This window comes from Elgaria multicarinata, chromosome 1, assembly GCF_023053635.1.
Source record: "Elgaria multicarinata webbii isolate HBS135686 ecotype San Diego chromosome 1, rElgMul1.1.pri, whole genome shotgun sequence".
NCBI classification, from domain to species: Eukaryota; Metazoa; Chordata; class Lepidosauria; order Squamata; family Anguidae; genus Elgaria; species Elgaria multicarinata.
The window spans coordinates 125,321,892-125,334,024 of record NC_086171.1 but is presented as its reverse complement, the minus strand read 5'-3'; the positions used below and the strand labels follow the sequence as shown (position 1 = coordinate 125,334,024).

Genomic DNA, 12,133 nt, shown 5'->3' with positions numbered 1-12,133 from the left:
TCACTTTTTAAATGATTGTTTTGGAAAGCAATGCTGATAGTCAAACTGGTTCACTGGCCCCACTGAAAAATTATCAGGTCGTGGTCCCCCAAAGTTAAATATATGCCTGTTGTCAGGGGCAAATTCCCCACTGTCCTGACTGTTACTGTCTTCAGATGGAGGAACAATATCCATTGGGCCTGGAGCTGGAGGAATCCATGGCTGATCTGGAGGCGGATGAGGGGGCTGGTGTGGCATGCTCCATTCTGGTTGCCACATTCTGTTGAAATTTGGATCGCCCTGGAAGTTACCATGGTTGTTTGGACCAGGGTCCATTCCAGTCATCTCCTGGCCATTTGGCATCAACCCTTGCTGTTCCACCACACTCTGCTGCCCTGATGCTTCTCATTCCGCAATCCATGCTTGAGCTAATGCACCCCAGTCAATTTGGCTTGGATCTTGCTGGTGCCGAAATGACTGCATTCATTGCTGTTGAATCGAAGGCCACTGTTGCCAAGGTTGCCCACCTTGATCCCACATCTTTAGTTCATTTATATATTCCCCCCACTGGCGCCTTCCTCACCAACCAGCGACACTGGCAGCTCTTTGGGGCTGCCTCCGTCTCCCGGGTCGGCTTTTCATGAACCACACAAAATGGCGCCTGCTGGCACTCCCCCGGAACAACAAATCACGTCACTAAGACTGGAAAGCAATGCAATACTTAGTGATGTGATACTGCTGATGTTGTTCAAGCTTTGCTTGTTTGCTTGCGGAAGCAGTGCTGATAGGGTGGTACTTTCCAAAGGACAGCCTGCTATTTTTAGGAAAGCCATTAGCAGCCTTGGGTGCAGAAGGAGGAGGCCTGGGAGATAATGAGGACAGACCCAAAGAAGTCAGATTTCACATGAAGAAATTCAGAATGTCACTTGGCTAAATAAATACTAACCAACCAGCAGTGCTTTCCTAAACATTGAAACTCTAGTCACGTACATTCAGGTGCTCCCATGTAACCCTTGAAAAGCAAGAGAAGTCCAGCATTATGTCTATCTACATAGTTACAGATATTAGGCCAATGGTGGTTAAAAAAAAGTTTAGGCTGCAATCCTATGCATGTTTAGACAGAAAAAACGTCCTACAACTCCCAGTATTCCCTACCCAGCATGCGTGGCTGAGGAATCCTGGGAACTGCGGAACATTTTTCTGTCTAAATGAGCATAGGATTGCAGCCCAAGAAGACATTTCTCTGAAAGCAAAAACAGGGCATGGAAGCCAGCAAAGAATAAAACATCCTGAGGTCTTTCACGTTCTGCAAAGCTGTAGTTCTCATTTCAGAGTCCAGGGAGCGAGCACTTCTGTTGTATCTAAGCTGAATATGAGTGTGAAGAATACTGATATTATATCATTTGGAAACTAAGGGCAGAGGCATTTTAAATTTGGAAACAATAAAATGTTCTTTGTATATCAACCACAGCACCAGAGCTTGTCTCTCCTTTCTCTTCAACTTCCATTGGTGCTGTTCCCTCTCACCCTGCTGCAGTATCCAACAATGTCATTCCATGAATGCTGATTACATTGCGTTAGCATAAGGGACTTCTAGCACAATGTCAGTAGCGATAGCTTTTGTGATGGGATTCCTCCAAAAACCCACAGCACAAGCTAACACTATTGACATCGTGCTAGAGGTCACTGCCAAAATAATGTATATTAGCAGAATGACATCATTGGACACTGCCCTAAGAAATTATGGATTCCTATCATATGTTTAAAGTGGGGGATATGTATCAGTGAGGTCCATGTTACGTTATTGTTGTTGTGATGGTCATTTCTATTTCCTATACTATTGTGTGAGCTGCCCTGAGAACCTTTTTTTATTATAGGGTGGCATAAAGAATATCACACATGCATAAATAAACAAATAATAGATAGATAGATATAGATAAATAGATTTATACTAAGATAGATACTATCTTAGATAGATTTATAAATGTTTTATTATAAAACATTTATCATAAATGTGTGTTGCATAGGGGCCCCTGCTAGGGTTGGGTGATAAGCTATAAGAATGTAAATATGAATATGTTTTTTGTATAAAAATAAATACGATGTTTTATTGCTTTCAGTTTAATCCATAATATAATGAACAATAGTCCTTAGATCAGGGGTGGGCAGCCTGAGGCCTAGATGCCAAATTCAGCCCTCCGGGGTTGCCCAGATGGCCCACACCTGTTTCTCCTGGCCTGACCCCCTTCCCTCTATTGCTGATCATTTGGTGGTTTCCTGGCTTTTGCACAATCCCCCCCCCCATTCTAAAGGAATGAAATATCTTTCCTAAGGCTTAGGCCTTAGCTAGACCTACCAGGTCTAGCAGCACGGAGGGATGAAGATCCTGCGATATTGTTATTGTGAGACCTCCCCCTCTGTTCACACGCGGTGTGCGCCAACCTCAGAGGGAGAGGTGTTGCGCCCGCCATTTTGTTTTGTTTTTTAAACAGACAGGAGCGCAGAGCGGTCGTGCTCAAAAGGTAAGTCCTTTTTTTAAAAAATATATTTTCCCCGCTCCCCCCACCCCACCCTGATGGGCGCAGTGCTCCTGAGGAGCTCTGTGCCCCATGCGCGGGTCCCGGCTCCTCGTGAGGAACCGCAAGGAGTTGGGATAAACCACGACGCCTGGCCACATGTTCCATGTTCTCTGCGGAAAACCAGGCCTAAAATGGAGGGCAAGATCCCAGGGCAAGGGAGGGATCATCCCTCCCTGATCCCGGGATCCCCTGTGCATCCTGTGGATGCACAGGGATGATCCCAGGGATTGCCCCGGCATAAAGTCCCGTCTAGCTACGGCCATAGTTGTGGTCAGTAAGAGGTTTAAGCTAAAATATACTGGTATTTTTTGTGTATAGTTGGCACCGCTGGCCTGCAGGCCCTGAGAGTTTCCCCAAAATTGAGTCCAGCCATTGAGCTGAAAGAGGTTCCAAACCGTTTAGAGGATTGCCATGAATCTTGCTCTCTTACTTTATGCCCTTATTCTTCAGGAAACGGAAACGGTGCTCTAAAAATATACTATAACTATAATAACCATATACAATTGGATCAGAACTCAATATTCGTTTCGTGCTCACATGTAGCCTACAAACCTGTGCAGAGCAAAGACTAATGATGGACAAATCTGTCAGTTTCGGTTTCTCTCAATTTCTCATTTTTCCAACCAAGTTCAGTTCATCTCAGACTCTGAAATTTTATTTTTGTCAAAAGTTCTCATGAGAATGTGTATGCATCGTTGTACACATTTTCCCTAATACATACTTTTTGTATACAATTTTGCCAAATAAACACATTTTTGTAAGCAATTTTCCTAATATCAGGCATTTCTGAAAGTTGTTTTGCTAATAGGTGCATTTTTGTGCGCACGTTCCCCTAATATTGATATTTTTGTACGCCTTTTTTAAATTTGAGAACACCACTTCACACTTTGGAGAAGCATGAATTTTGAAGGATTGCTGAATTTTTAGCTCATGTATTCTTTCAAAGTAAACTGAACAAAATAAAGAAAGTAAAATGTATCATCTCTGAAAGCCCAGATTGTTCCTGTTTTCAAGAGAATTCAGCTCTCAGGGGATAAAATACAAAATACTTTTAACAAAGCACAATTTATTAAACAAGAAAAGCCATCAAACAAGCCTAAGCAAATATGGATTGTAGCTACAATTTAAAAATCTATAGATTTTTTTAAAGTCACCATATTGATCTCAGAAAGCTGCAATAATTTCACTCAGTTTCCTCTTACCTAAACAGTTTCTTGAGTCACTTTATTCTGATATATATAGGGAAAGGGAGGGGAGGAGATACATGTATACACACACATGAACGAAAGACAAAATAACATCTGTTGTGATGTTAGCTTTTTGCAAGAGGAACAAAAAACCAAAATCAAACTACTCATATTTCTAGTTTAAAAAATATGTAGTAAATTAAAATGGGTAGGAATGTAATGGTACCATACTTTAATTTTCCTGCCTCTTTGTTTCTGGAATAATAATAATAATAATAATAATAATAATAATAATAATAATAATAATAATAATATCTTTTATTATGGACAAGATATAAATTCTTTCACCTTTGGGCTAAAAACAACTAGACCAGCAAGTTTTTGATTAAATGGAGTACAATAAATGCTGATTGCAAGTTGGTTTTTTGATTAGCTGTACTGGCAATAAAAAGGGAAAAAGGCAGGTGCAGAAACGGCCTGGGAGCCTCTACTTTATCTCAGTCTGGGGTGGACACTTACCCAATGCTAAAACAGAGGAAAGGCGCACCCCCCCCCCCCAAAAAATGATATAAAGGAAGATACACATTTATATAACATTTGCATGTCCGAATTTACCTGCACAGATGCAAACCTGGAAATAATTACTATAAATTGAAATACCTCTCACCGTAGTAGAGAAGACTGATGAGATAGTCTGTTTGCCAGCTCCATCTTCTGTCCAGATGCTCACTGTGGATGGGCAAATTCCAGGCCTCTGCTGCTCTCTCTTCTTCAGCTTCTTTGTCTTTAAGCCAGGCTTGGATTGGACAGACTTTCAAACAGAAGACTGCCCTCTGTCCTCTTTAAAGTAGGACACTTAAAAAAATGCAAACACAACAATAACAACAACAAGCAAAAAAAAGTGGGGAAGGAGGAAAAGAAAAAGAGGGGTGAAAGATTTAAGATTTCACATACGTATATGTTAATATAAGCAGGCCATATATCTAAATAGCCATTTATATGAAATTGACAGATGTAGGAGATACTTTCAAATGTAGCAAAGCAGCAAGATCTTCACTCTACCAGATGAGAGGTGGTCGGTGTTTTCCTTTCCAAGCTTGACGTATAGGTGTCTTTGCAACTATAAGGTCTCTCCAGGGCCGGCACCAGACTATATTGCGCCCTAGGCAGGCGTGTTCTGAAGCCGCCCCCCCCGCTCGCTCACTCACCGCCCCCTCACTCGCCTCACCATCCGCCCGCTCGCTCGCTTGCTCACTCGCTCACTCACTCACTGCTCCCCCATCCCTCGCCCGTCACCCCCGCTCGCTCGCTCACCACTATGGCTCCCCCCCTTGCTCGCCCACTCACCGCCCGCTCTCTCCTGCTCCTGGCTTTGAAGCCAGGACGCTGGAGTTGGGGGGCGGGGCAGAGGCTTTGAAGCGGCGCGCCTGGAAGTGGCTTCCTGGCGCGCCGTACTGAAGCCTCTGCCTCCAACCCCAGCATCCTGGCTTCGAACCTGCAGGGGCGGCGGCTTTGGAACAGCACACCCGGAAGCCGCTCTAGGAGAGCAGCTTCCGGGTACACTGTTCGGCATCCTCGTTTGCTTGGCACTCTAGGCGGCCACCTGAGTTGCCTCTATGGCAGCACCGGGCCTGGGTCTCTCAATATCCACTTTTGCTATCTATCTGTTAACTTCTGCATCACAGGGATATAATTTAAAAGTGTTTGGATGGACATCCACTATTATCACCAATTTCTGCTATTATCACACAGGAACTCTGAATCCAATCCTTTCTGGTGTTGGGTTGTGGTGAACTTTCATTGAGGTTGTGTAGCTTTACTTTTTTAAGATCTTATTTGCGTACTTCTTTACATTTATTTATTTTTATTTATTTATTGCATTTTATACTGCCCAACAGCCAAAGCTCTTTATTTATTATTATTATTAATAAATTATTATTATTATTTCCCACATCGGTGTGCCCAAAGTTGCTTACTACACAAGAATCAGAACACAGAAGTAGTTGTTTTTATCCTCCTCCATTAAATAGCCTGTCCAATTCACAGTTAACGTGACATTATCCTTCAAAACAAAAACTAGCAAAAGCTAGAAATAGATTAGGGGGAAGCAGGGCTGGGGGAGAAACTAAAAAAATGAGGGGGAAATATTACCCTGTACAATAGCCAATATTCTACAACTGAAATTAATGAAAAGAAATGTTAATAGCTGAGATTAGCATGAGGGAAGGAACATGGCATCATTGAAAAAATACAAGAGGTCCCCAGTGAAAGAGCCTCCAATTGCAAACACCATTAATAATTCAACTCATTACTTGCATAACTGAGGGCTGTGGAATTCCACCTTCGAATACTTTGTTGAAACTGGTGCTGCTTTTCATTTTGCCAGTGTATTTGATAATTTTAATAAATGAGAGAGAGAGAGAGAGAGAGAGAGAGAGAGAGAGAATAAGAGAGAACAAGACAAAGCCTGCAACTGGCAAAACGAGTAAAGAGGTTGCACTGAACTAAGAGTCAAGGTTGTATCCCAAAGACATTGCCATAAGAGAAGCAATGCATCACCCCCCCCCAAAAAAAGGGGGGGGAAACAGAACACAGGTTTGTATAAAATTTATAATAGCTGTAATTTATAAAACCATATTGGGGAGGACTTTGATCAGGTGACCTGTGTACCTCTTCAGCCTGCTGTTCAGGTGATAACTGTGGATGGGTAACATTAAGACCCCAGCTATGCCTTCTTATGGATCTTTAAACTGGACTTAGACGGGATGGGTCTTCAAATAGACGATGGCTCTTCCAACGGAGGGTTGTCTTCTGCAAAGTAGGATGCATGGTCAAGACAGTGATTAAAGTATGCAGGAAGCCTCAGGGGCTTTAAATCCATCGGCACTGTAATTCAATGAAACGGTAAAATAAGGGGAAGGGAATGTTAGGAGATCTCAATGACATGACATTAAAAAAATAAGCTATTTCAGAAACTGGTTGAGATAACGACGTGTGTGCAGAAGATTGCTTATATATGTGTGTCACCACTTCTAGCTGGATTGGAGAGTTTGTTTATTCAGTTGAAAGTTATCTCTTACCGTATTTCTTCGATTGTAAGACGCACACTAATTTCAGTACCACCAACAGAAAAAACAACAATCCTAAGACACACCCACGATTCTAAGATGCACCCCATTTTTAGAGATGTTTATATGGTAAAAAAAGTGTGTCTTAGAATCGAAGAAATAGGGTATTACTTTGAAATAGGAAACTATTGATAGGGTTAAAGGCAAAAGGCTCCTACTCAGGTAGTTACCAATTATAAGATTCTAGGATTTGAACAACTTGTGGCCTTTCAGATCTTTTGGCCTACAATTCCTATCTTCCCTCACCATTGGCTCTGCTGGCTAGGGGTGATGGGAGTTGTAAGCCAAAACCACTTGAGGACCACAAGTTGCCCAGCCCTGGGTTAAAAATATCCATTTTCTAAAACTGTATTAGGGCCAAAGTCATGTTCTCCAAGAGAATGACGGATGGAAAGTTTTGTTTTTCCTATAACAAGGATGTTTTTCCCATCACAGCAACTTCCTAATGAGGTGGAATCTGAAAATCTCTATTGCCTGAGCACTAGAGTTCCACCCTTTAATAGAGAGAAGCTGTTGGCATAGGGAGAAAGGGTGTCCTCTTCCTTTGGTGTCACAGACCAATCTATAATATACACAAGGGCAAGAGACAGTGCCCATGAAAAGTCAATCTGGGCAATGCAGATAGGGTTCTGTGAAGGGTGACTTGAGCTCAGCACTATTTAGTAGGGCTGTGTACGGACCCCCTGATCCACTCCGGATCCTGAGCCGCAACTTTCAGATCGGGTCTGCTCTGCTTTGGGATGATCCGCCTCCATTCCATTCCACTCCGCAGTGGATTCAGATCCGGAGCTCCGCTCCCCCCCATAGAGTTGCATTGAAAATGTAAAACGCCTATAACTTTTTTAGTTTTCAAGTTAGAAACATCAACATGGGCACCATAATAGCTTCTAAATAGATGCCCAATCATGCCCATTTTGAAGGAAATCCGATCATGCCCTGAATTTTGGGGAATATTTAAAAGATCCCCCCCATTTACAGAAATGCAGTTATCTATCATTTTCCAGATACACACATGCAACTGAGCACCGTGAGAGCTTCCACATAGATCCTTATTCATCTCCATTTTGAAGGAAATCAGATCATGCACTGATTTTGGGGGAATATTTAAAGATAAACCTAAATAAGAACCTTCTTCTCAGGTTAAACACTTCAAAAATGAACACATGGAGAAAAGTGTCTCTGTATGCCTCTGGCTTAGTCTCCCCCCTCCAACATTGGGATTGGAGGATGCTTCACATGGGCTGATCACTTATCATGATTGGGAGATTAACCTGTCTATCAATGCTGGGGGGAAAAAGGTTCCCCCTTCCTGCTTTTAACCATTCAATAAAAATTAATTGCAAGCAAACCGCATGATGAAAAATTCTGAAAATCTACACAAATGATCCCCAATGATCAATCTCTAAGCAGAGTAAGTTTCAGGAATCTAGCTTTAAAAACAAAGAAGTTATAGGCATTTATTTTTGCCCAATGCAATCCTATGGAAAAAGATGCCCAAAATGGCGGACGGAGCTCCGAAAAGATATGGAGCTCTCCGCAAATGAGAGAACCGCTCCATGTTGCTCCGCTACTCCCCCAACCTGATTCGCCTCCACCTTTGGCGGAGGCGAAGCAGGTCACTCCGCTCCCACTTCTATGACCCGAAACGGAGCGGAGCACAGCCCTACTCTTTACTGTTGTGTTATATAGACAGAACCAGAAAAATAAGGTGGGTTCCTGATAATCTGAAGCAAATTAATAAACTCAAATAAGTCAGTTTGAAACAAATCAGGGAACCCTTTGAATCTACCACATTTGCAGGGTAAGAAGTGTGTGTGTGTGTGTGTGTGTGTGTGTGTGTGAGAGAGAGAGAGAGAGAGAGAGAGAGGATGAGGAGGAATATTTTGCTGTCTAATATGGGTGACCATATTTGGGAAACCAAAAAAGAGGACACCCATTGGGGGGCGAGAAAGTGTGCTTTCTGGAGCCTCTAGAAAGCACATCATTCCCCCCTGCCATGCTAATGGTGGCCTTAGAGGGGAAAGTGTGTCATTCCCAGACATTATAGAAAATTACAGAAAATCCCCCGATACACAGGATAGTACAAACACCCATACAAACCTGGGGAAATCCTGACAGTTGGTCACCCTAAACATAGATACACTTTAGCCAAAATAATATACTATTTTCTTGGCTCAGGTTGGTCCTTTTTAAAAATGGATGCTCACAGCTTTTAAGTATCAATATAGACCTGGCTCAGAACAACCCTGAACAGCTACTTGGTGGGGAGAAAGGGGTGTAGATTGTCCCTGGGAAAATCATCCCTGGGAAAATCCCGTTCTCATCCCCCCACTTCCTCCCGGAAGTCCCTGTGTGTCATTTGGATGCACAGGTACTCGGACGTGACCAGCCCGGATTTTTGGGCTGGTGTAGAAACGGCCTACGCTGACTGGTACTCAACTAGACAGATCAATGGTCTGACTTGGCATAAGTCAGTTTCCTATGATGATTGCCAGATTTCATACTTTGGGTGGAATGGGGGTGGATTCTCCCCCCCCCTCTCATATTTGGAAAGGAACTTGTCATAATTCTTGGATTTTTCACCGATTAGATTGTTTCTGAGAATAAACCTCCGCAGAAATGCAGGAGGAGATATGCTTCAAAAGTGACAACTCATCTGAACGTGGAAGAGCATCGTTGTCAATGGTGCTTTTAAAGAATGTGCTCCCTTGGCGGATGCCACAGCCTCTCCGGAGCTTATTAAACTTTCTAAGGATTGATGCCATTGAATCTCATCATGAAGTTTCAAACTAGAATCCTTGATGGAATTGTAGAGTCTTTTGATCTCCGAGTTCAGAACTCAGCCCACAGTTGTCATTCTTGAAACTATGTATTCCAGGGAAAGGCCTTTTGGGTTTTATTCATTCTCCGAGGATTTACATTTCAGTGCTTAGTATATTGCAGAAAGCTTGAATATATTGCTCCTGTTCCCAAATGTTTTATTTTCATATTTATTTTACTGCAGGGGATATATTTCACCATTTCATTTTCCTCAGAGATATTTAATAGCTGTTGGATTTGACTTCTTTTCTCATAATGAGCCCATCTTCTGAATTTCTTAATTGCTATGAGGAATAAGCCTGCATCAACCAATGTGCTGTTGTATCAGCTACACAAATGTTTACACTGCGTAATATAAGTTTATGTGGCATTCAGTCGCTATTGCCTGGACTGGGCCACAAGCAGCAGACAAGAGCAAGTCACAAGCCAAGAGCCAGGAATTGGAACCAAAGAGCAATCCAGGTCAGAGGACAAACCAGGAGGCATGACAACAAGACCAGAAAAACACTTTACCAGAACTCAGGTAGACATTCTTGCTTAATCAAGGCTTAGCTGCAACAGGAAGTCTTTTATACTTCTTCCTGCCCAGAAGTATCCAATCCCTAGCTTGGGTGGGCACCTTGCATCCTTGCTGCTATCTTCAATCTCAGATCGCAGAAAAGAACAGTGGTACAGGGTGTCCTGGGCTTTCTCCATGCTGGGAGGAGACACAGTTCTGAGCCTCCTTCCAGCACGAAGAAAAAAGAAAAAGAAAAAAAAAGAACCCTCTGCTGGCTGCAGCCTAACTTAGGGAGTGCAGGACAGGTTGACTAGAATGCACAGCTATGTCCTCCAACAGAGGGAAACAGCCAGGTGGCTGCTACTGCTTCACCTGAGGCAACTGCCTCACATTACCTTATGGTAGGGCCAGCCCTGATTAATTTTTTTGCATTTGTAGGCTATCTGGGAGATACCAGATGTTATCTATTACCTATTAAGCTGATCTTTATGTAATCACTCAAGGCATATATTTCTTGCCCGTATTTTACAGTCTCTTCCTTACAGGTGTCTATTTTAGAGTAGAAATATATTCTTCTTGAGGGTAATGACTTGTGTACCATACAGAGAGTTGCAAGATTTGCTTTGGCGGCAAAGAAATTTGATCTCAACTTATAAATCTTTATGGGACATCTGTGTTCTGGATCATCTTGTTTGAAACTCAGGGTTGTATCCAGATGTCATCATACTTAGGGCAGAATCCTATGCATGTTTAGACAGAGAAAGGTCCTACAACTCCCAGCATTCTCCACTCCTGGAAGATGCCTGTGCCTGCTTTTCAGGGACGCCCCCCCCCGCACCACAGTTCACCCCAATCAGCAGGAACCTCTGATCCCCTATTCAGAATTTGGGGGGATGCCTTGTGGGGAGGGGCTGGGGAAGTCAATTCCATTCCACCAGCCCAATCACATGGGCCTAAATCTGAATCCAACCCCACATTTATCTACTCTGCTTCCCCCCCACACCAGTTAAACATTTTCCCTATTCAGCTCTTCGTTTCCTTCATGAAATTAACATTGTGTGAAGGGGAAGCAGCGACTGAAAGTGCTTGCTCAGCATCCTTCATTGATGTCCTAGTCACCCTCTTCAAACTGGGGGCAACCATCTGCATTATGAAGGCTCCCCAGTTGGCTTAGAACCTTTCCGGTACATGAACAGGGCAAGTTCCCGGATCAGCTTCCAACTCATGGAGGGTGGCAGGGAAAGTGATGGAGAGGATGTGCTTGCCCCCACTTCCTCTTCACATGTTGGAGAAAACAAATGCCTGAATAGGGCTATTATAGGGCCACAGTCATTTGAATCACATCCTGCCATTATAAACAGAAATCAGGGTGGAGGACAGTAGGTTGTGTGGACTAGAGGACCTTCAAAGACCCTTCCAACTCTATTATCCTGTGTGGATGATATTGGTTGCCAGTAGGGCTGCGCAAACCTTGGCTTCGGAATCAGATTTCAGAAGCTGAGGTGACCATTTTTTTTACCAAACAACCACAGCACCCCACAGTGGGGGAAAAGTGGGACGTTCTCGGAGGATGCAGGCAGCTGCAGAGCACTCACAGAAGGTGCGGCACCCCATCTAGGGCCACAGCTAGACCTAAGGTTTATCCTGGGATCATCCAGGGTTCGCCCCTGCCTGAGCACTGGATCCCCTGTGTGTCACCTAGATGAATAGGTTTGACCCCTGGACGATCCAGGGATAAACCTTAGGTCTAGCTATGGCCTAGGGATTTGCACATCTTGGAGCACATGGGCAGGTGCCGGATAGGTGATTGTGGTGGCAGCAGCGGGACCACGAGTGCCCGCCATTCTTGTGCCCTGGTAAGTCATCTCAGTGCATGCTGGGAGTTGTAGGCTCTTTCCCTGCTGCAGGGCCTGGGGATGTGGCCTAAAATGGCTGTTCAGT

The 12,133-nt window shown here is 43.5% G+C and overlaps 1 pseudogene; it reads right to left on the bottom strand.

The window, feature by feature from the left end:
* Nucleotides 1–607, bottom strand: LOC134402948 (arginine/serine-rich protein PNISR-like; annotated as a pseudogene).
* Between the last annotated feature and the right edge of the window lie 11,526 nt (nucleotides 608–12,133).